Source organism: Hemitrygon akajei, chromosome 6, assembly GCF_048418815.1.
Source record: "Hemitrygon akajei chromosome 6, sHemAka1.3, whole genome shotgun sequence".
In the NCBI taxonomy this organism is placed as follows: domain Eukaryota; kingdom Metazoa; phylum Chordata; class Chondrichthyes; order Myliobatiformes; family Dasyatidae; genus Hemitrygon; species Hemitrygon akajei.
Window position 1 is genome coordinate 128,773,976 of NC_133129.1, and position 21,683 is coordinate 128,795,658.

General features: G+C 41.3%; 1 protein-coding gene and 1 long non-coding RNA gene across 3 annotated transcripts in view; one reads left to right on the forward strand and one right to left on the reverse strand.

The window, feature by feature from the left end:
- Positions 1 to 244: 244 nt before the first annotated feature.
- LOC140729467 (uncharacterized) lies at positions 245 to 5,940 on the reverse strand. The gene is made up of 2 exons (XR_012099330.1): positions 5,826 to 5,940; positions 245 to 985 (listed from the first exon to the last, which is right to left on the reverse strand). It is a non-coding gene; the product is annotated as an uncharacterized lncRNA (long non-coding RNA).
- A 115-nt stretch (positions 5,941 to 6,055) lies between these two features.
- Positions 6,056 to 21,683, forward strand: part of slc25a22a (solute carrier family 25 member 22a) — a 142,954-nt gene continuing 127,326 nt past the window's right edge. The window contains exon 1 of one of the 2 annotated variants that reach the window (XM_073049236.1): positions 6,056 to 6,188. The gene's annotated coding sequence lies outside the window, so the exon portion shown is untranslated. The remainder of the gene's footprint in view (positions 6,189 to 21,683) is intronic. The other variant, XM_073049237.1, reaches the window with a different exon arrangement.

Genomic DNA, 21,683 nt, shown 5'->3' on the forward strand with positions numbered 1-21,683 from the left:
TTCGCTATTGCCTCGTTTGCACTTTGTTTATTCATTTACTTGTAACATTTAGTAATTTTTCTATCTTGCATTGTATTGCAACTACAAAACAGCAAGTTTCATGACATGTCAGTAATAATAAACCTGACCAGGATTCATAAGCTCTGGTGTCCCTTCTGGTGACGCAGTGCTATAAAATTTCAATTTTTAATATACCCACACTGAGGCGAATTATCCCCAACTGAAACAATACTGCAAAATGCACTTATAAAAATATAATTCTCTATTTATTCTAAGATAAAGCAATTACAAAATACAAATAATACAAACAAACATTGGCAGCAAATAAGGAAAATTATTTGTCTAACAATTGTAACATAGTGAGCAATGTAGAAATAAAAAGTGAAACCTCACATAAATAATGAGTATTTAATGGGAGATTTTAACTTTCATATAGACTGAGTGAAAAAGAACAGCTCACATAATAACATAAATAAGTTTATACACTAAGTTTTAGAAGACAGCAAGGAACAGGTTATACAAAATGTTGTGGCTAGTAATGAATCAGCTTAGCTAGCTGATTATAAGAATACAAATCTTGAACTGTGACCATGACTTTACAGAAGTATGTGCTGAGATACTTGGGCAATTTTACAGAGACGGAAAGAGGTTTAATGTTTCAGGTTAATTACTCTTTATTGGACATTTTGAGATGTGACAGGCAGATGTGGAGAGAACGAACAGACTGTGAATGCATACATGGAGGCCAAAGTTGTCCAGGTGTCACAACTGATTTTGATGCTGTCTGAGAGAGGAATTTGTCTGAAGGAGTGTTATTAAATCCCAGACCTTAAGACCTCATTGTTGGAGGATATCCTCAGGGCAATTCCTTCAGCTGCTTCATCATTAACTGCCCTTCCTTCTGTCATAGTTTTAGGAATGGTGATGTTCACAGATGATTCCATCCACAACCACTTCACCAAATTAAGCAGTCCATACCTGCGTGCTGTTAGACAAAGAAAACATTCAGGCATCTGCTGACAAGTAATATTCATGTAGCTAAGCAAGAGTAACTGGAACCACTTTCAATAGCACTGCCATTGCAGAATGTGCTGCCATCAATTTCTAGGAGATACAAAGAGACTGGTAGTTCCAGCCTCTCTTGTTCCAAATGCCTGGATCTGGAACAAAAAATAAAATTGAGGAACTCAGTGGATCAGGCAGCATCTATGGAGGGAAAGGAATAGAGTCATAGAGAAGTACAGCACAGAAACAAGTCCTTTGGCCCATCTAGTCCATGCTGAAACCATTTAAACTGGTGACTCCCATCATCCTGCACCAGGACCATAGCCCTCCATATCCGTGCTATCCATGTACCTATCCAAGCTTCTCTTAAACATTGAAATCAACCTTGCATGCACCAATTGTGCTGGCAGCTCATTCCAAACTCTTACAGCCCTCTGCATGAATAAGTTTCCCCTCATGTTCCCCTTAAACTCCCCATCTCCTGTACTCAATACTTTGGATTTATGAAGCTGATTGATTTCTTTACAACCCTATCTATCTATGACACCACCCTCAATGAAGTATGGACTTGTATTCCCAGATCCCTTTCTTCTACCACACTGATCAGTGCCCTACCTACCCTGGTTGGTCCTACTGAAGTGCAAAACCTTACACTTGTCGGCATTAAATTCCATTTGCCATTTTTCCAGCTGATGCAGATCCCTCTGCAGGTCATGGTAGCCTTTCTCACTGTCCACTACACCCCCAATCTTGGTGTCAGCTACGAATTTGCTGATCAGGTTAACCACATTATCATCCAGATCATTGATATAGACGACAAACAACAAAGGACCTAGCACTGATCCCTGCAGCGCACCACCAGTCACAGGCCTCCAGTCAGAGAGGCAAATCTCTACTACAACTCTCTGGCTTCTCCCACAAAGTCAACGTCTAATCCAATTTACTTCATCTTGAATGCCAAATGACTGAACCTTTTTGATTAGCCTCCCATACGGGACCTTGTCAAACGCCTTACTAAAGTCCATGTAGCCAACATCCCCTGACTTGCCTTCATCCACTTTCCTGGTAACTTCCTGGAATGATTGACATTTTGGATTGAAATCCTGCTTCACTTTCCTGTGGCGACCATTCACTAGATACTGAATCAGTCATGCCACAGAACTACTAGGGCTACCATTAGTAAATCAGAGGATGGGTATCCTGTGTGAGTGACTCACCTTTTAATAGCTTATGGCTTTCCAACCTACACGTCAGAAGTCAGAAATGTAACTTAATTTGCCTGAATGAATGCAGAACCAATAAATCAAGAAGGTCAACACTATGCAGGACAGGTGCTGGATTGGTACCCCACCCACCACTCTAATTATTAATTCCCTCTACCGCTAGCACGCAGTGGCTGAAATCCATACCATTTACAAAAGGTGTTGCAGTTCCTCAAGCAGGCAACGCCTGTATCATCTCCCAAAACCACAAATTTTGCTTCCAGGAAGGAGGAAGTTAGCAGATGCATGAGACCATTGTTGCCTGTATGCTGCCCTCTAAGTCGTCCACCAACCTGACCTAGAAATATATCAACAGTTTGATGGATCTAAGTCCTGAAGCTCCCTCCCCAGCAGCACTGCGGGAATACCTTAACCAGAAAGACTGCAGCGGCTCCAGTTCAGTTAGGGACAGGCAGTCTATGCCGAACTTAATGACTTAATTCATTCAAAATTTCATTCATTCTGAAAATCCTGAAAATAGGCTTTAAAGAAGTGGTAAATGATTGAGGCAAACAAGAATCAGTAATACTGGAACAGTGAAGTGCAAAACACAAGAGATGTTGGAAATCTGAAACAAATGAGAACATTGAAAACATCCTTTTGATCAGGTAGCCACTATTGAGAGAGCAAATGTTGCGTATGGATGATGGCTCATCAGTCATGACCAGTTCTGTCAACAAACAGGAAAGACTGATTATCTGAAATTATGGAATGCACTATTAAGCCTCAAGGTAAGAAATGTAAGTATAAAGACAGAAGGTGAAGTGCTATTGTTCATATGACTTCATTAGATCAATGTGGAATGCCAAAGAGATAGAAGCCAGAGTGGGAGTTGCATAGGGGATAAAGCAACAGGTGACAGGAAGCTCAGGGTTACCTTTAAGGTGTCAATGGAGGTGTTCGACAAAGCAGCTCCTCAGTTTGTCCATGAGAGGTCCAATGGTGGGACATAGTGGTCTAGTCAGTGTCAAGACTTCTGCTTCAGTCAGGAGTTATGAACTCCCACCTAATTTTATAACTCAAACAGTAGATTCAAGCCTCTCTCTCATAGTGCAAATAGTATCATCCCCCAAGAATTACATTTGTCAAGTAACTTCAAAGTATCCTACAGACAACGAATTACTTCTGAAGAGAGGTTCCTGTTCCACTTGACACTTTTTAGACCATAAGACCATAAGATAAGAGCAGAATTAGGCCCTTTGGCCCATTGAGTCTGCTCCACCATTTCATCATGGCTGATCCAATTTTCCTTTCAGCCCAAACTCCTGCCTTCTCCCCATATCCCTGCATGCCCTGACCAATCAAGAATCTATCATCCTCTGCCTTAAACATACATAAAGACTTGGGCCCCCATAGCTGCCTGTGGCAAAAAATTCTACAGATTCCTTACTTTCTGGCTGAAGGAATTCCTCCTCACCTCCATTCTAAAAGGATCTCTCTCTATTCTGAGGCTGTGTCCTCTGGTCTTAAACTCTCCACCCACAAGAAACATCCTCTCACATCTACTCTATCAGTGCCTTTCACCACTTGATAGGTTTCAATGAGTTCACCCCTCATTCTTCTGAATTCCTGAAATACAGACCCAGAACCAACAAACACTCTTCATATGACAAGCCACTCTATCTTGCAATCAGTTTTGTGAACCTCCTTTGAACTCTCCCCAGTTTCAGTATATCCTTTCTAAGTCAAAGGGCCCAAAACTGCTCACAATAATCCATCTGAGTCCTCAGGAGAGCTTTATAAAGTCTCAACATTACATCCTTGCTTTTATAGTCTGGTCCTCTTGAAATTGCCTTTCTCACCACAGATCCAACCTGCAAATTTAGGGAATCATGCACAAGGACTCCCAGGTCCTCTTGCACCTCAGTTTCTTGTATTTTCCTTCCATTTAGAAACTAGTCAACTCTTTCACCAAAGTGCAAAATCATACACTTCCTGACACTGTATTCCATCTGCCATTTCTTTGCCCATTCTCCTAATATGTCCAAGTCCTTCTGCAGCCTATCTGCTTCCTTGAAACTACTTTACCCTCCCCCCATCTTCACATCATCTGCACACTTTGCAACAAAGCCAAATCATTGACATATAATGTAACACGAATTGGTCCCAACGCCTGTGGAACACTACTAGTCACTGGCAGCCAACTAGAAAAGGCTCCCTTTAATCTCACTCATTGCCTCCTGCCAATCAACTACTGCTTTATCCATGCTAGAATCTTTCCTGTAATACCATGGGCTTATAGCTTGTTAAGCAGACTCATGTCAAAGGCTTGAAAATCCAAGTACACAACATCATTTGTCTATTCTGCTTGTTATTATTTCAAAGAATTCCAACAGATTTGTAAGGCAAGATTTCCCCCGGAGGAAACCATGTTGACAATGGCCTACTTTATCACGTGCCTGAGACCTCATCTTTAATAATTGACTCTAACATCTTCCCAATCACTGAGGTCAGACTAACCGGCCTATAGTTTCCTTTCTTCTGTTTCTCTCCCTTCTTGAAGAATGGAGTGACATTTGCAATTTTCCAGTCTTCCAGAACCACTCCAGAATCTAGTGATTCTTGAAAGGTCATTACTAATGCCTCCACAATCTCTTCAGCCACTTCTCCCGGAACCCTGGGGTGTACACCATCTGGTCCAGGTGACTTATCTACCTTCGGACCTTTCAATTTCCCAAAACCTTCTGTCCAGTTATGGTAACCTCACCCACTTCATGAGCCCTGACACTCAGAACTTCCACCATACTGCTGGTGCCTTCCACAATGGGATTGTAGGTATCAATGCAACAAGAAAATAAATGCTGCAACAAAATTAAACTACGTCAATATGACGAGCTAAACCAATGGGTGGCTAATTTAAGAGAATTAGCAAGACTTTAATTTAGAATGATAATAAAGGGCATGCACTTCAGAATAAATTCATGGGAAACTTGAACTCCATTTGGATGGAGGAACTGAGTTAACCTTACTAGTTTCTGCACTTTAAAAAAGGTATCCACACATAACTTTGTGTTCAGCTGGGATTCACACGCCTTTGCTAGATAAAAATGTATCCACTTTTTACTAATTTCAGCAACTATGTGAATATTCACAAAATGTTACATTATGCCCAGAAGGCATACTGGCTTTCTTTGTCATTTATCGCCATTATAATAGGGATGCAATCAGTAACAGGATTTATGATACAATAATTTTTCGAACTTCTACAATTGTTTTGTCCAAGGTGAATTGATGCAGAGATAGCCAATGGTGCAAGGAGCAGCAGGAGTATCTTAATAAGGAATATTTTCAACCTATTCTGGGGTTGGATGATAACGAATAAAACCGGCTCTTGGACATCAAGCAGATAAACATGATCTGCAATTTCCAAGCACGATTTAATACATTGCCCAAATTATCCCAGATCCAGTACAAGAAACATTTTCCTGACCATTTCTTCAAACTATTTCGCTCCCATCCGGCGACGGAACGGCGGGGCACGTCGCTCGCTTTAGTTTTACCGTGCGAGGATGAGCCTTGAAAATCTGATTTAAAGAGGAGCGAATTCCTGCCCCCTACCTGATATCGTCTCCTCTTGCACCCCCCCGCCGCGCACTCGCATGCGGGGGGGGGGAGAGAGCGCGCTCCGACCGGACTCACCAACCCCCCTCACCGTCCTGGCCACAGCCACCTCATCCCTACCAACCTCTGTGCGCGCACACGGCGCTCCAGAACCTACCACCCATTTCGCCTGCGTTTGCGCGCCTCCGCCTTCACCAGCAGCAGCGCCTTACGCGCGCGCTCCCGCCTACTCGTGCGTGTGCGCGGACGTCGCAAACAGCCATAGTAGTCGTGTGTGTGTGTACGAGAGAGGGATATACAGTACTGTATATGATTCTTGCCGGAGAGGTGGGGTGAGACTCGGCGAGGGAGCGAGGTGAGGTAAGGAGGCATCTAGCGCGCCGCAGTGGTTCACAACATCATCGTGTCTTAATGAAATTAGGGAAATAGGCGCGGGCTTTTTTGTTGTCGTTCTTGCACCTTGCACTCACCTAGCGGTTTTATCAATCCAGTTACATTTGCAAAGGAAGAAAGGAAGTGAAGAGCGGCACAATTGGAACGGCGAGGCTTTATGGATTTAAGTAATCTGTAACTTAACTCTTCGTGTTAGACCTGGTGTTGCAATGCGGAGTGTATCTACTGTAAACGTGCACTTTCTTCGCATGATTTCAGTGTAACGTTTAATCCAACAGAATACACATCGCCACTTCCCATCGGCTCATTCCTGAAAAGGGATTTTTTTTGCTAATTTGCAAAACTGAAGGAAGAGTGAGTGAGTGTGTCGGTGTATATTATTACACAGCGAACGTGTCAATCTGTTGAAACCCCGTTTTCCCCCTTGTAGTCTGCAGCTGTTGAATTTTTCAAGTAATACAAACCGAGTTGGTAATGAATGACTGGAGCATTGCAATGGCTGCCCTAAACTGTACTGAAGGGGGAAAACACAGGGGGAAAACACAGGGGGAAAAGTGCGCCTGGTTTATGTTAGGAGCACGGCTGTATAAGAGGTTACGCCGCGTAAAGCATTACGGCTCTTCTTAATTTCGATTTAGATTTCAGTTTGGCAGGCATCTTTTTAGAGCCGCCTTCCTCTCTCCACCTCATCCCCAAATGAATGTCTAATGATATTAGGAGCCACGTTTATACAGTCCTGTGGCTTTGGTGGATAAAGGGAATGTGGGTATGGAATTGAAGGGGAGCAGGGGGCGTTTGTGAAAGTTCCTGTTGTAGGTTGCAATTCCACTTTTGATGGTTGAAAATGTCCTCTTTTTGCGATTATAATAGGAATCCAACGATGATGAAATAAAATAGGATTGCGAAAAATCACTTTTTCTTGCAGATCTTTAAATTTTGTTCAACTCGGTATATGGAACGGTAAGTTCAGCGGAGGCTTTCAAATGAAAGTTGATAAACTGGATTTCTCCTTTGTGCTTGGAACTTGTATGTTGGGGTGCTAGACACGTTGAATAGCATAGCTTTAGTGAAGAGCTAAAGGTAATATTGTGGGAGAGGTTTGTAACTTAAAGGCTTTAAAAAATAAATGGTTAAGGTGATATCTGGGCTGTATGATTAAGACATGTTTCTGAATCATGACAGATGGGAAATTTCAAATAATTAAATTAGGAGATTATTAAAAGTAAATGTTAGTAAAATCAATTATGAAACTTCTTGAATGATGCAAAAACCCTTTTGTGGTTTGGCCTATGCCATATCCTAACTTGAACTCCTCCAATGTGATTGACTCTTAATTGCATACTCAGTTAACATCTGTACTAATTTAATTTTTACTCCACAGATTTACATGTTGTAAGCATTATGAGCAAGAGCATCATTTAATGATCATTGCTAATTGCCCCTGAGAATGTGGTGGTGCTTCTCTTTCATCCTTACTAATGTCCTCCAATTGCTGTTCAGTAGAGTTCCATTGTTCCAAACGGTGGTTCCCAAAGTGGACGATATCACCTTCCTCAGGGATGGTGGGAATTTGTAAGGGGAGGGCGATAAAGATAAAGGGGGCAGCTGAAGGATTGCAGGCTTAGTTTAAGAAATGAATTATAGATTCTAAGCATTTGGTCCTCAGAGTCTTGTAATTGATTACAATGATTGCATAATCACCTCATCACTGTCCTGTTAGACTTTGCTTTTCAACATGTTTTGAGCAATGTGACACTTCTGTGTAAGGCATATCATGAGCAGTCTGGACTGAAGAAATAATGTTATTTCTGGGCACAGTACACATATTACTGCTGTTCACTACTATATTAGCTAGTGCAATTCCCACACTCTAATCACACAGTGATGCAATTCCTGTGAATTAGAGTACAGTATGGCATTCAATAGGGTAAAGTTCAGAATCTGCCCTTTTGAATGGTCTAAACTGCATTTGAAGGCTCCTTGAACATTTGAAGAGAATACACTCTGATAAAACAAACAAGAACTTGGTTTATTTTCGGTCACTTCATGAAAACTTTCAAAACCGGAAAACACTTCAAAGCATGTTTCTCAGCACTTCACAACAAAACAGTGGTGTCTTTCGTGCTTCGTACTTTTCATTGTCAAATCTGGAAAACCCCATTAAATCGGAGAGGAACTGATTTTGCCGGGAGTCTGGAAGTTCTGGAAGATAGTGCTGTAGGAAGACAAATAGATGACAGGTTTGAGAATGTGGATGACACATTGAACAACAGAATTTGCTCCGCAGTTGGATGAGTCATTTTTACTGGGCAAAAATGACTCTTTGCTTCTTAGTTATGTTCACTTCATAAAACATGAAAGCACAGTTCATGAGTTGTTATTTGCAAGGAGACTAGAAACATATATGGGTGGAGGGGGTCAGTATTTTGTGCTGTTGAGCAATTATTTTAAAGAGAAGGAGATTCGCCTCACCAACATTCTTGCTTGTTTAACAGATGGGGGCAACATCAATGACAGGACATCACTGTGGGGTTATTACTTCCTTGAAAAAAGCTGTACCTAACATATTTACCATTCACAGACAGCATCTTGTCACAAAAAAAACAAGTGACTGGCTGCACAAATCATTTAATGCCATTATCACAATGGTGAATAAAATAAGTCCCATGCTCTCAGTTTTTGACTGTTTCAAGAGCTTTGTATTGAGAATGATGCACAGTTTGAATACGTGCTATTGCATACACAAGTCAGATGGCTCGCAAAAGAAACTACCTGAGATGCTTTCATTCACTTTTTGAAACTGTGATAAAATTCTTTGAAGACTTGAATGCTTTGTTCAATAATCAACTCAAGAATATTAGGTATGATAATAATTATTTGTCAGAATCATTCACAAAGCTTAATGAAATGAATCTTCAATTGCAAAGAAATTATGTGAATCTTATCAAAGTCAGATCAGTCATCTCCACATTTCTGTCCAAGTTAACCCTGTTTAAGAGCAACGTTGCCATCATGATCTTTGCCAATTTCCGAGTCTCCCTGAGTTGGAAGAGAAAGAAAGAACACCAAAGTTCAAAGTAAATTTATTATCAAACTACGGTACATGTATATCACCATATACAACTTTGAGATTCAGTTTCTTGCAGGCAGACTCAATAAGTCATATAACCATAATAGGATCAATGAAAAACTGCACTGAGTGGACAACCAGTGTGCAAAAGACAACAAACTGCAAACACGAAAAGAAGGAAATAATAATAATAATAAATAAATAAGCAATATGTATCAAAACCATGAGATGAAGAGTCCTTGAAAGTGAGACCATAGGTTGTGGGAACATTTCAGTGATGGGGAAAGTGAGGTTGAGTGATACCGTCCCCTCTGGTTAAAGAACTTGGTGGTTGAGGAGTAATAACATTCCTGAACCTGATGGTGTGAGTCCTCTGGCTCTTGTACCACCTTCCTCATGGCAGCAGCATGACTTGGCTGGTGGGGTGAGAGGGCTACTGCTGATGATGGATACTGCTTTCCCATGACAACGCTCCATGTCGAAGTGCTCAATGGTGTGGAGGGCTTTACCCGTGATGGACTGGGCTGTATGCAGGATTTTCTATTTAAGGGCAATGGTGTTTCCATACCAGGCTGCGATGCAGCCTATCAATATACTCTTCACCACACTTGTATAGAAGTTTGTTACACCATGCCGAATAGTTGGACTAATGTATGTTCTGTAATTGTTGAAGAAAATTGTTTTTACTGTAATTAAATAAAGAACTAATTTTATTTGTAAGTTTAAATAGATTTGAATATTTTTGCAATTATTTGTCGCTGCTTTAAATTTGCAGTTACTATTTTATTTCACTGTGCATCACAAATCAGTTTTTTTATAGTTTTTATGTAATGGCCAGCAAGGTACTAGGGATGTGGTCTGAGAGCCAAGAGGGCAGTAATTTCTTGTCCTCTTCTGTGGCAGGGTTGTGAGGTTGGCAGTGCTGTCAAATCTTGCTGGATTGTTGTGGTGCATCTTGTAGATGGTTTAAACTGGTAGTATGTCAGTGGTAGATGGGGTGAATGTTTACTGCAGTGGATAGAGTGAAATATACCAGCTGCACTCAATGCTCAACTATTCAGGAACAGTTTCTTCCCCTCTGCCAACTGATTTTTGAATGGACGTTGAAGCCATGAACATTACCTCACTACTTTTTAAATTGTTTTTGCACTACTTATTTAACTATTTAATAGGTAAATACTTACTGTAATTCACATTTTTTTTCTCTATTATGTATTGCATTCTACTGCTGACAACAAATTTCACGACATACGCCAGTGATATTCAGCCTGATTCCGATTTGTCCTGGGTGGTGTTGAGCAGTCTGACTATTGCTGGGGCTGTACTCTTCAAGATAAGTGGAGATTGGTCAAATACTGTTGGTTAAATAGGTGGTGAAATACTGTTAGGAAACATGGAGTTGTGTCACTTGCTGTAGGACATCTAGAGTTGTGCTGCTTGTGTAGTCACGGGGCAGAAACTCAGTTGCATAATGTTTTATTTCTGAATTATGCAACTGAAAATCAATTTCACTCTTCCATTGTGAAGCCAGAAAATAACCATTTTCAGAGTTGCTTTGCGTCCCTTTGAAAATCCAGTGGGCCATTTTCCAACCTGAGTCATGATTTCCACGTCAGAGATGTACCAGATGATGTCAATGCCTGTGAAATGCCAGGACAACCTGGTGTTAACCAGTGCTGGTCTGCAAACTCAGCCAGCTAGATATATTGCATACTTCATTCTGTGGGTCTTGGGGGAGAAAAGAACAATGAACTGACCCCAAATCCCGCAGTCTGCTGCCCCCTCACCACTTTGAAAACGCCAGTTCTGATTTTAGTTTATTTTTTCCCCCTCAGCCCTTGTGGTGCTGTCATTTCTAATTGATTTCCATTTGAATGTGGACTGTTCCCCAGTTCTGAGATTTGTAAATAAAGTCAACATTTAACGTCAACATTTAAATGGCATTTAGACTGGCACACAAACAGGCAGAGAACTGAGGTATATTGACCAAATACAGGCAGATGAGATGAGTTTAAATTGACATCATGGTTGGCACTGAGATCGTAAGCTGAAGGGCTGTTTCTGTGCTAAACTGTTCTGCTCTATGTTCAGTCATGTACAGTACATTGATTACACAGCTTTAAATAGATGTTGAAAAATGCTGCAAGTGCAATTCTGCCATTATATGGAGCTGATGTTTATAATTTAAAAAGAAAGTAAAACAAGAAACCACGTAAAAATGTCATTCTCTTATCCAAGAAAGTATAAAATAAAGGATAAGGCCAATATTAGCAAATATCAGGAATCTTTCCAGTTTTTCTCAGCTGCTTGATGGTAGTTTTATACATCATAATGTAACCGGTCCAAGTGCCATAATTAAATAAAGAAAGCTCGCATTTTACTTTTTGAAACAATTTGATTTTGAGTGTGACATTGAATTCACTCTTCATCATGGTATTATATCCTTTATTGCTTCTGACAACGAGGAAAAAGCGTTAACTGCCTAAGAGGAATTTTTACAAATTCATAATCTAATCTAAGGGTTCAAAATCCATACTAACCCATGAGGGTAAAGTTTCAAGTATTTTACAACTGCTAGGGAACCCATCTAAAGTTCGAGCTCAAGTTACTGATTTTGTGGTAGTTATTACTACTTGGTTTTCTCTCCTGCTTTCTGAAGGTACTGGTCATCTTATGGGATCTACACAACCAAACTGGTTTCATGCTCTGCATTCTCTCCGTTTCCACGAACGCCCCTCAGCGGAATTCATGTCACTTCTCCACCTTACCTGAGGCAGCTCATGATCTACTTCGTCTGAAATCAACACCAATGAAGAATTTTGGTCATTATAGCTTGGTCCTCAGATTACTTGCCATGTGTGCTTGTGCATTTGACCATGTAGACTTCAGAGCTTATTTCTGATTGCTGAGAAATTATTGATACATTTCAGTACTTTGAGGTGCCTGCAGCAGGTAATGCAAGTCTCAGAATTATATAGAAGTGCAGGGATCAGCACTACTTGGAATACCATGAGTCCTGATTTTCTAGTGGCCTTTTCCTGAGTTGACCAAGACTGTGCATTGAAGGTTATGACACAATTCACCAATGTCTACTTTCTTCAAGAGGTGACTCCTGAGGAATGGGACTAGGTCTCTGCTTTCTAAAGCCTCGCTTTGAACCTTTAATACCTTTTAATATAGGTCGATCAAGTGGTGCTGATTGCTAGAGGATCTTTGCTTGACTGATGTCATGTGCATACACCAACCTCATGCATGCTTCTAGTGAACAAGCAGGTGATGCTTGAGAGGTGGGCCGCTGAGCATGTGACAATGCAGGTATTGCCTACAGACTGCTAATATTTCAGTGACCTTTGTTCTGGAGGGGTTTCTCCTTAGTCCTGGTTCCGTTCTTGCAGAAGTGTGGTGCTGAGGTGCAGGACTGGGGTGGGAAAGGTCTAGAGAAGTGAATAATCAATGATGCAGTGTTCAACATAAGTCATCGCTGAGTTTAGCACTGAAGTAGACCCATCATTTTGAATCAGGGCTTTCATGCCGTTATGGAACAAGCGTAAAATGAAAATGAATTCCTGTGGGTAGTGGAATTTGAGAAGGCTGTTCCACAGTTCCTCCTGCTTGATGGAATTGAAAGTTTTGCTGAGATTTAAACTGAAAGTCCGTCTATAATGGGTGAAATATTTTTCTTGGTGTTTCACATGTTGAAGATCCTGTCTTCTACACAGGTGTGCCCCCCTTTACAAAGGTAGAGTGTTCCTATGAAACCTTTCTTAAGCCAAAATGGCATAAAGCAAAGAACCATTAATTTATATGGGAAATTTTTTTGTAAAAGCGAAAATCCTCTTTGTAATGCGAAAACAGGTTACTAATGTAGGTCTTTTGTAAAAACGAAGTGGTGTAAAGCGAACATTTGTAAAGCGGGGGACTCCTGTACCTCCTAAATGGGCAGAATCTACACCATGTTTCAGGAAGCAATTCTTCAGCCACTAGGAGTAAGCTGTTGTGAAGAGCCCAGGTGATGATTTTTTCTTGTGGTAGATAGAGCAGGGAAGGCATTCACACCTGCTTCCTTTCTTAGGTGGTCCTACTATTGTGTTCTGAGGTCCCTCTTCTTCCTGAGCCTGGACAGTGAGTCTGTGCATTTGTGACTGATGCTCTTCACCCATGCTAACATTCCCTCATTGAGACTCCAATGCAATTGATAAGCCTTGCTGAGCAGGCTATGCCATTCACATACTTGTACACCCTTTGCTAGACTTTGACACTGAAAGAGACGGAGGAATAATGTGTGGGGAAGTGCTAAAAGCTTCCTTGAAGAGGTGCAATGGCTTAACTGACTCATGAAGATGTTTGGGCCTTAACCACACAAAGTGAAGGCAGAGCCTTCAGGATGGTGCTGAGAACCTCGAATCCTTGTTTCGAGAGTACATAGAAATCCCACGTAAGCAGCAGAAGAATAGACCATCTCTCCATCCACTTTCACCATCAGCTGTATCCTGTTCCATCCCTGGAGGAGCTTTTTGTTCCCACTTTGCCTTCATTTTCATTCATCTATTATGTGCTGTGTCGTGTGATGTGGGCAATCGTGTTCTTGACCATAATTGTTCTGGGCAAATTTTTTCTACAGAAGTGCTGGGCAGTGTCTTTTCAGGATAGATGACTCCAGCCATTATTGATACTCTACAGAGATTACCTGCCTGGCGTCTGGTCGCATAACCAGCACTTGCGATATGCTCCTCTGACCATCCACCACCTGTTTCCATGGCTTAATGAGATCCTGATCAGGGGGCTGAGCAGGTGCTACACCTTGCCCAAGTGTGACCTCCAGCCAAGGAGGAAGGAGCGCCCTGCATCTCCTTTGGCAGACATGTATCTCTACTCTGTCACCCATTGCCTAAATTTAGCTACCTCAAGATCCAAAACCACAGAGTGCAAGTTCCTATCCCAGGGACAGATTAGGAAATGAAGATGATTTATTATATTGCATTGTATGTTACTGAAATGGACTTTATTCTCGTGTGCTGCTTTTAGATTTCAGTAAGTTCTATGGCAACCAGCATTGGAAGATGAAGGACATTGGCCTGAAATGCTGACTGTTCATTTCCATGAATGCCACCTGACCTGCTGAGTTCTCCCGGTTTTTATTTCTATTTTTGCACTACTTACTTAATTTAACTATATAACTATACTTTTTTCCTATTATTATGTATTGCATTGAACTGGTGCGGCAAAGACAACAAATTTCATGACATCTGCTGGTGATGTTAAACCTGATTCACTTTGTGTGTGTGTGTGTGTGTTGCTCGGCAATGAAAAATGCAAGCTTTGTCAAATGTGGCAATCAGTTCCATGTTATCACTTGATAATCTACATTTAATTACCGTATAATATGGATTTTATGAATGAGGCAATGTAATCGGCTTCAGTGTGAGTTCAATGTGTTGTTATCACTGCAATGATATCAGATTTAAATGTGCTTTGAATCAGAATCTTCATATTGCTGGGTAATCATTTTATAAACTGGCCTTTGATTCATCACGGTACACTTTGTACTGATAAAATTTCCCTTTGTTCAGCTACTCAAAACATTCATTCAATTTTCACCCAAATTTTTAAAATCCATGGAAATTCTCTACAGTGAATCACTGATATCATTAAATATTCCTGCATTGTGTGGGTTCAGTGAGAGGTGACTCTAGAAGAAGCGGAAATTTGTTTAGCTGTTCTGCATAGAATAAATGGAGCAGTCGAATTTGATCTCAGCGTTAAAGTATTAAGGTCAGAGATGTAACGTTTAGATGCTTGTTAATGTTGTTAGCATGGAGAAACATCTTGGCGAACACATGGACAAGATTTGCACAAGTCACAACTGTGCATTCATTGTTGATGTTTTGGTGGCTTTAAGCTTCTCTTCACAGTTAAAGATGATAAACGTAGAATTGAATAAACATTGATCAGAAGAGACTGTTGCTTTCCCCATTTTGCATTAGTTTTTGCTAGAGGAAGATGTCCCACAGCTGAGCAAAATTGCAATCAGAAAGGGATTTGAATGGGGGAAAGGATCACAGAGTATTGTCTACATTTAGTACATTGAGCTCTGTTTACGTTTATATAGATCCATTCCTCAGATCTATTTGGTGTGCTTGCAGTGACCAGGGTCTCTGGCACTGAGTCTGGTGCTGTGGCTCAGAGAAGAGAGGTGCAGAGTGGTGACAGGAGATTCCACAGTCAGGCAAAGGTGAGATCCTGTAGTCCCGATAGGCGCACTCGAAAGGCATGTTGCCTCCCACCTACCAAGATCAGGGATGTCTCTGATCAATTCCACAGCATTCTAGAGGGTGAGCAGCCAGAGGTCTTGGTACATATTGGGCACCAATGACATAGGTAGGAAAGGTGAGGAGGTCCTGAAGAGAGATTTTAGGGAGCTAGGTAGAAAAAGGAAAAACATAACCACCAGGGTAGTAATCTCTGGATTGCTGCCCTTGCCATGCACCAGTGAGGGTAAGAATAGAGTAATTTGGCAGGTGAATGTGTGGCTGAGGAATTAGTGCAGGAGACAGGAGTTAAGATTTATGGATCATTGTGGATCTCTTCTGGGGAAGTTGTGACCAGTACAAGAAGGACAGATTACACCTGAACCCGTGGGGGATTAATATCCTTGTGGGAAGGTTTACTGGAGTTGTTCGGGAGGGTTTAAACTAATTTGGTAGGGGTTGGGAGTGATGGTGCTGAGGATGAGGTAGTTGGTTTATAAATAGAGGCAATGTGTAGAGAGACTGCTAGCAAGGAGAGGCTGATGATAGGGTGAAATTGCAGTCAACAAGATGAGCTACATTGTAAAAGGTGGACAAAATTGAAAAGGGTGAATACAGGACATAAGGTGTTATATTTGAATGCATGCAGTATATGGAATGAAGTGAATTAACTTGTAACACAGCTACAAATTAGTAATGTATGATATTGTAGGCATCACTGAATCATGGCTTAAAGAAGATTATAGCTGGAAGCTTATCGTTCAATAATATATTTTGTATTGAAAGGACAGGCAGAGAGGTTGCCATGACTCGGTATAAAATGAAATCAAGTCATTAGAATGAGGTGATGTTGGATCGTAAGGTGCTAAATTGTGGGTAGAGCTAAGGAACTGCAAGGATAAAATCTCCCTGATGGGAGTTATAAATAGATCCCCAAATAGTAGTAAAAATATAACCTACAAATTACTACAGGAAATAGAAAATACTTGTCAAAAGGGTAATAATGTTATGATAGTTGTGGGGGATTTCAATATGCAGGTAGATCAGGAAAATCATGTTGCTGGATCCCAAGAGAGTTGAATTTCTAAAATACCTATTAAGATGGCTTTTTAGACCAGTTAATGGTTGAGCCTACTAGGGAATTTGCTATACCGGATTGGGTGTTTTGCAAGGAATTGGAATTCACTAAAGAGCTTAGGGTAAAGGAACCCTTTGGAGAAAGTGATTGTAATATGATTGAATTCACCCTGCAATTTGCGGAGAAGAAGCTAAAGTTAAATGTATCAGTATTACAGTGGAGTAAAGGGAACTACAGAGGCATGAGAGAGGAGCTGGCCAAAATTGATTGGAAAGGAACACTAGCCGGAATGACGGCAGAACAGAAATGGCTGGAATTTTTGGGAACAATTCAGAAGACGAAGTAAATATACATACCAAAGAGGAAGAAGTATTCTAAAGGCAGTATAACATAAACGTGGCTGACAAGAAAAGCCAAAGACAACATAAAAGCCAAAGGGATGGCATATAATGTTGCAAAAAATTAGTGGGAAGTTAGAGGATTGGGAAGCTTTTTTAAAAAGAAAACACAACAGGCAACTAAAAAAGTCATAAAGAGGGGGGTAAAGATGGAATACAAAGGTAAGCTAGCCAGTAATATCGAAGAGGATACCAAAGGTTTCTTCAGAAATATAATGTATAAAAGAGAGGCAAGAGTAGATATTAGACTGCTGGAAAATTATTCTGGAGGGGTAGTAATAAGGGATGAGGAAATGGCAAACAAACTGAATAAGTATTTGAAATCACTCTTCACCATGCAAGACACTTTTAGTATGCCAGAAATTCGAGTGTCGGGTGACAGAAGTTGTGTGAAGTTGGCAAGACTAGGGAGAAGCTTCTTGGGAAACTGAAAGGTCTGAAGGTAGATAGGTCACCTGGACCAGATGGTATACACACCAGGGTTCTGAAGGAACTGGCTGAGGAGATTGTAGAGGCATTAGTAGTGATCTTTCAAGAATCATTTGATTTTGGAATGGTACCGGAAAGTTGCAAATGTCATTCTACTCTTCAAGGAGGGAGAGAGGCAGAAGAAAGGAAATTCTAGGCTAGTTAGGCTGACCTCAGTGGTTGGGAAGATGTTGGAGTCGATTATTAAGGTTGAGGTCTCAGTGTACTTGGAGACACATGAGAAGAAGGCCGTAGTCAGCATGGTTTCCCCAAGGGAAAATCTTGCCTGACACATGGAATACTGTGTTCATTTCTGGTCACCTTGAGTGAATGGCCTTTTCTCCTTGGAGTGACGGAGGATGAGAGGTGACCTGGGAGAGGTTTATAAATTGATGAGAGGCATTGAAAGTGTGGTTAGCCTGAGGCTTTTTCCCAGGGCTGAAATGGCTAACAGGAGGGGCATAGTTTCAAGGTGCTTGGAAGAAGGTACAGGGGGAATGTCAGAGGTAGGTTTTTCACACAGGGAATGGTGGGTGTGTGGAATGTACAGTGACTGTGATAGAAGTGGATACAATAGGTTCTTTTATGAGACTCTTAGATAGGTACATGGAGCTTAGCAAAATAGAGGGCTACACAGCAGGGAAATTCTCAGCAGTTCTAGAGTGGGTTACATGGTCGGCACAACATTGTACACAACAATGTGCTGTAGATTTCTACGTTCAAAATCTGTTGGAATTCTTTGAAGAAATAACAAGCAGGATAGACAAATGTGAATTGGTGGATATGTACTTGTACTTTCAGAAGGCCTTTGACAAGGTGCAATACATGAGGCTGCTTAACAAGTTAAGAGCCCATGGAATTGCAGGAAAGATACTAGCATGGATAAAGCAGTGATTGGCAGGAGGCAAATAGTGGGAATAAAAGGAGCCTTTTCTGGTTGGCTGCCAGTGACTAGTGGTGGGGGTCTGTGTTGGGGCCAATTCTTTTTACGTTATATGTCGATGATTTTGATGATGGAATTGATGGCTTTGTTGCAAAGTTTGCAGATGATGAGAAGATAGGTGGAGGGCCAGGTAGTTTCGAGGAAGTAGAGAAGCTACAGAAGGGCTTGGCAGATAAGAGAATGTGCAAAGAAGTAGCTGACGGAATACAGAGTTGGGAAGTGTATGGTCGTGCACTTTGGTAGAGAAAAATAAAAGCAAAGACTATTTACAAAATATTTAAGGTAAAGTTCAGAAAGAGAAAGCAATGGAATAAAAAGATGGAGGCAATTTCGGGTTCTGTGAAGCAATGGGAACACACCTGCTCAGTCCATTACCAAAGTACCAATTTTTGAGTTTAACCAAGGTCTTCCTGAAGGCAGTACAGTATAGATTTTCTTTCCCAAGGAAAGCAGGTGCATCTCTTGCTTTGTCATCACAGCAAACTAACAGATAGAACTGGGGTAAGACCAGAGGTGTCATGAAAGAGTGTTTCTTCTGAAATATTCTGTACTGCTTTGTTACCAGAATAAATTAGTAGCTTGGGATTGAGTGAGCACACCAATTTGGCAACGCGAGAAAATCTGCAGACGCTGGAAATCCAAGGCAACACGCACAAAATGCTGGAGGAGCTCAGCAGGGGGTCTCGGCCCTAAAACATTGGCGTTTTATTCGCTTCCATAGATACTTCCTGACCTGCTGAGTTCCTCCAGCATTTTGTGTATGACACCAATTTGGAAGCAGTTTACGATTCATTTATTGGTGGCAAATGAAAAGCTAGGTTCAAATTGAAGCTTTGTTTACATTTTTGTGCCTGGTGTTTACTCTCGAACAGATCTTCTAGTAATTAGTAGTGAAAAATAAACCAGGAAAGATGGGCTATCATCAGAGGAGTAAATTAAGAATTATAACCCTTTCAGTGTAAGGTTAGAATCTGAGCTAAATCTAAATAATAATTTATTTCTTATCTGACTGACCTTGGGTGTAAATAGAATATCATGCCCTCTGTTCATCAATTCCGTAATAAATGCTAACTGTGCGTTTCATCCTGTCCTGGAGAGGATATGGTACTGGGTCGGCTTGACACGCCTATACCCAGCCCAGGCAATAAAACATACTTAAACAGAGGAGATTCCGCAGATTCTGGAAATCTTGAGTAGTGCACAAAAAATGCTGGTGGATTTCAGCAAGCCGGGTAGAATCTGTGGAAGTGAATAAATAGTTGACAATTTGGGACAAGGCGATAGGTTCCTCATTAGTAAGGGTATCAAAGGTTAGAAGAATGGGGGTGAGTGGGGAAAATGAATCATCCGTAATCGAATGGCAAAGCAGACTTGAAGGGCTTAATGGCCTAATTCTGTTCTTATGTCTTATGGGTAGACAATCTCCTTTGAGTCCGGGTGCACATCTTGTCCTCTTTCCCCACCCCCCAGCTTTCTGTAGGTATCATTCTCTCTGTGCTTGCCTTGTCCATTCATTCCTCCCCACTGATCTCCCTCCAGGCCCTTATTTCTGCCAGTGGGACAAATGCTCATCCTGCTCCTTCACTTCCTCCCTCACTACCAATCAAGACCCGCTCCTGCCACATAAAATTGATGCAATATTTTCCTCTTTTGAAGGCATTGCCCTTTGAAGTGATTTTGTAGAGAGTCAGGTGCCCTCTGCTGACTCAGCAAACTGGGATTAATAACTCCCCGTGGCATGCATTAATGTGTTGGTGATTTACATGAATGGTGTCTGTGGAAACGGAGCCCTGCCCTTCAGTAAACCATTTTTAGAATGGGTTGCAGTAAATCAGTATAATAGTTCAGAGATTTCAGATCCTTGACAATCTTGCCACACTTCTCTCCAGTGTTTATCAGACTAAGATTCAGATAAAACTTGTGCTATAATAAGAAATAATATGTCATTAAATATAGATTTCTAGTAAAACCAGTGTTGCTGTCTGTTCATGATAGAGATTTCCAAATGTTGCTGTGTTCCACTTAGAGAGTCTGTTTCATTATTTGGTCATTCTCCTGTCACCTATCCTGAATCAATTATTCTAATAAACATTGATTTAAAAACTCTGATTTTATGATTGCACCAACTGTCCAACTTTATCATTCTAATTTCCTTTACTGCCACCCAATTTGAACAGTTCAGTTCAATCATATGTGAATACAGCCAAACGAGACAACGTGACTCCGGGGCCAAGGTGCAAGACACAGTACCAACAGTCACATAGCACAAAGCACATTGAACTGAATTGACTTTACCTCTCACATCCTTCATATACATGAGGAGTAAAAGTCTTTATGTTACGTCTCCGTCTAAATGTGCAATCGTAGTAACTTATAATAAATAGAACAGTCAGTGTAACATAGAAATACATTCAAATCAGCGTGAGTTCATCAGTCTGATGGCCTGGTGGAAGAAGCTGTCCCGGAGCCTGTTGGTTCTGGCTTTTATACTGCAGTGCCGTTTTCCGGATGGTAGCAGTTGGAATAGATTGTGGTTGGAGTGACTCAGGTCCTCAATGATCCTACGGGCCCTTTTTACACACCTGTCTTTGTAAATGTCCAGAATCTTGGGAAGTTCACAACTACAGATATGCTGGACAGTCTGTACCACTCTCTGCAGAGTTCTGTGATTAAGGGAAGTACAGTTCCCATACCAGGCAGTGATACAGCCAGTCAGGATGCTCTCAATTGTGACTCTGTAGAAAGTTCTTAGGATTTGGGGGCCCATACCAAACTTCCTCAACTGTCTGAGGTGAAAGAGGTGCTGTTGCTCCTTTTTCACCACACAGCTGGTGTGTACAGACCACGTGAGGTCCTTGGTGATGTGGATGCCGAGGAACTTAAAGATGTTCACCCTCTCAACCCAAAATCCATTGATGTCAATAGGGGTTAGCCCATCTCCATTCCTCCTGTAATCCACAACCAACTCCTTTATTTTTGTGACAATGAGGGAGAGGTTGTTTTCTTGACACCACTGTGTCAGAGAGATGACTTCTTCCCTGTAGGCCACTTCATTGTTTGAGATTAGGCCAATCAGTGTAGTGTTGTCAGCAAATTTATTTAGCAGATTGGAGCTGTGGGTGGCGATACAGTCATGGGTATACAGGGAGTAAAGGAGGGGACTCAGTACACAGCCCTGAGGGGCTCCTGTATTGAGAGTCAGAGGGGTGGAGGTGAGGGAGCCCACTCTTACAACCTGCTGGCGATCTGACAGGAAG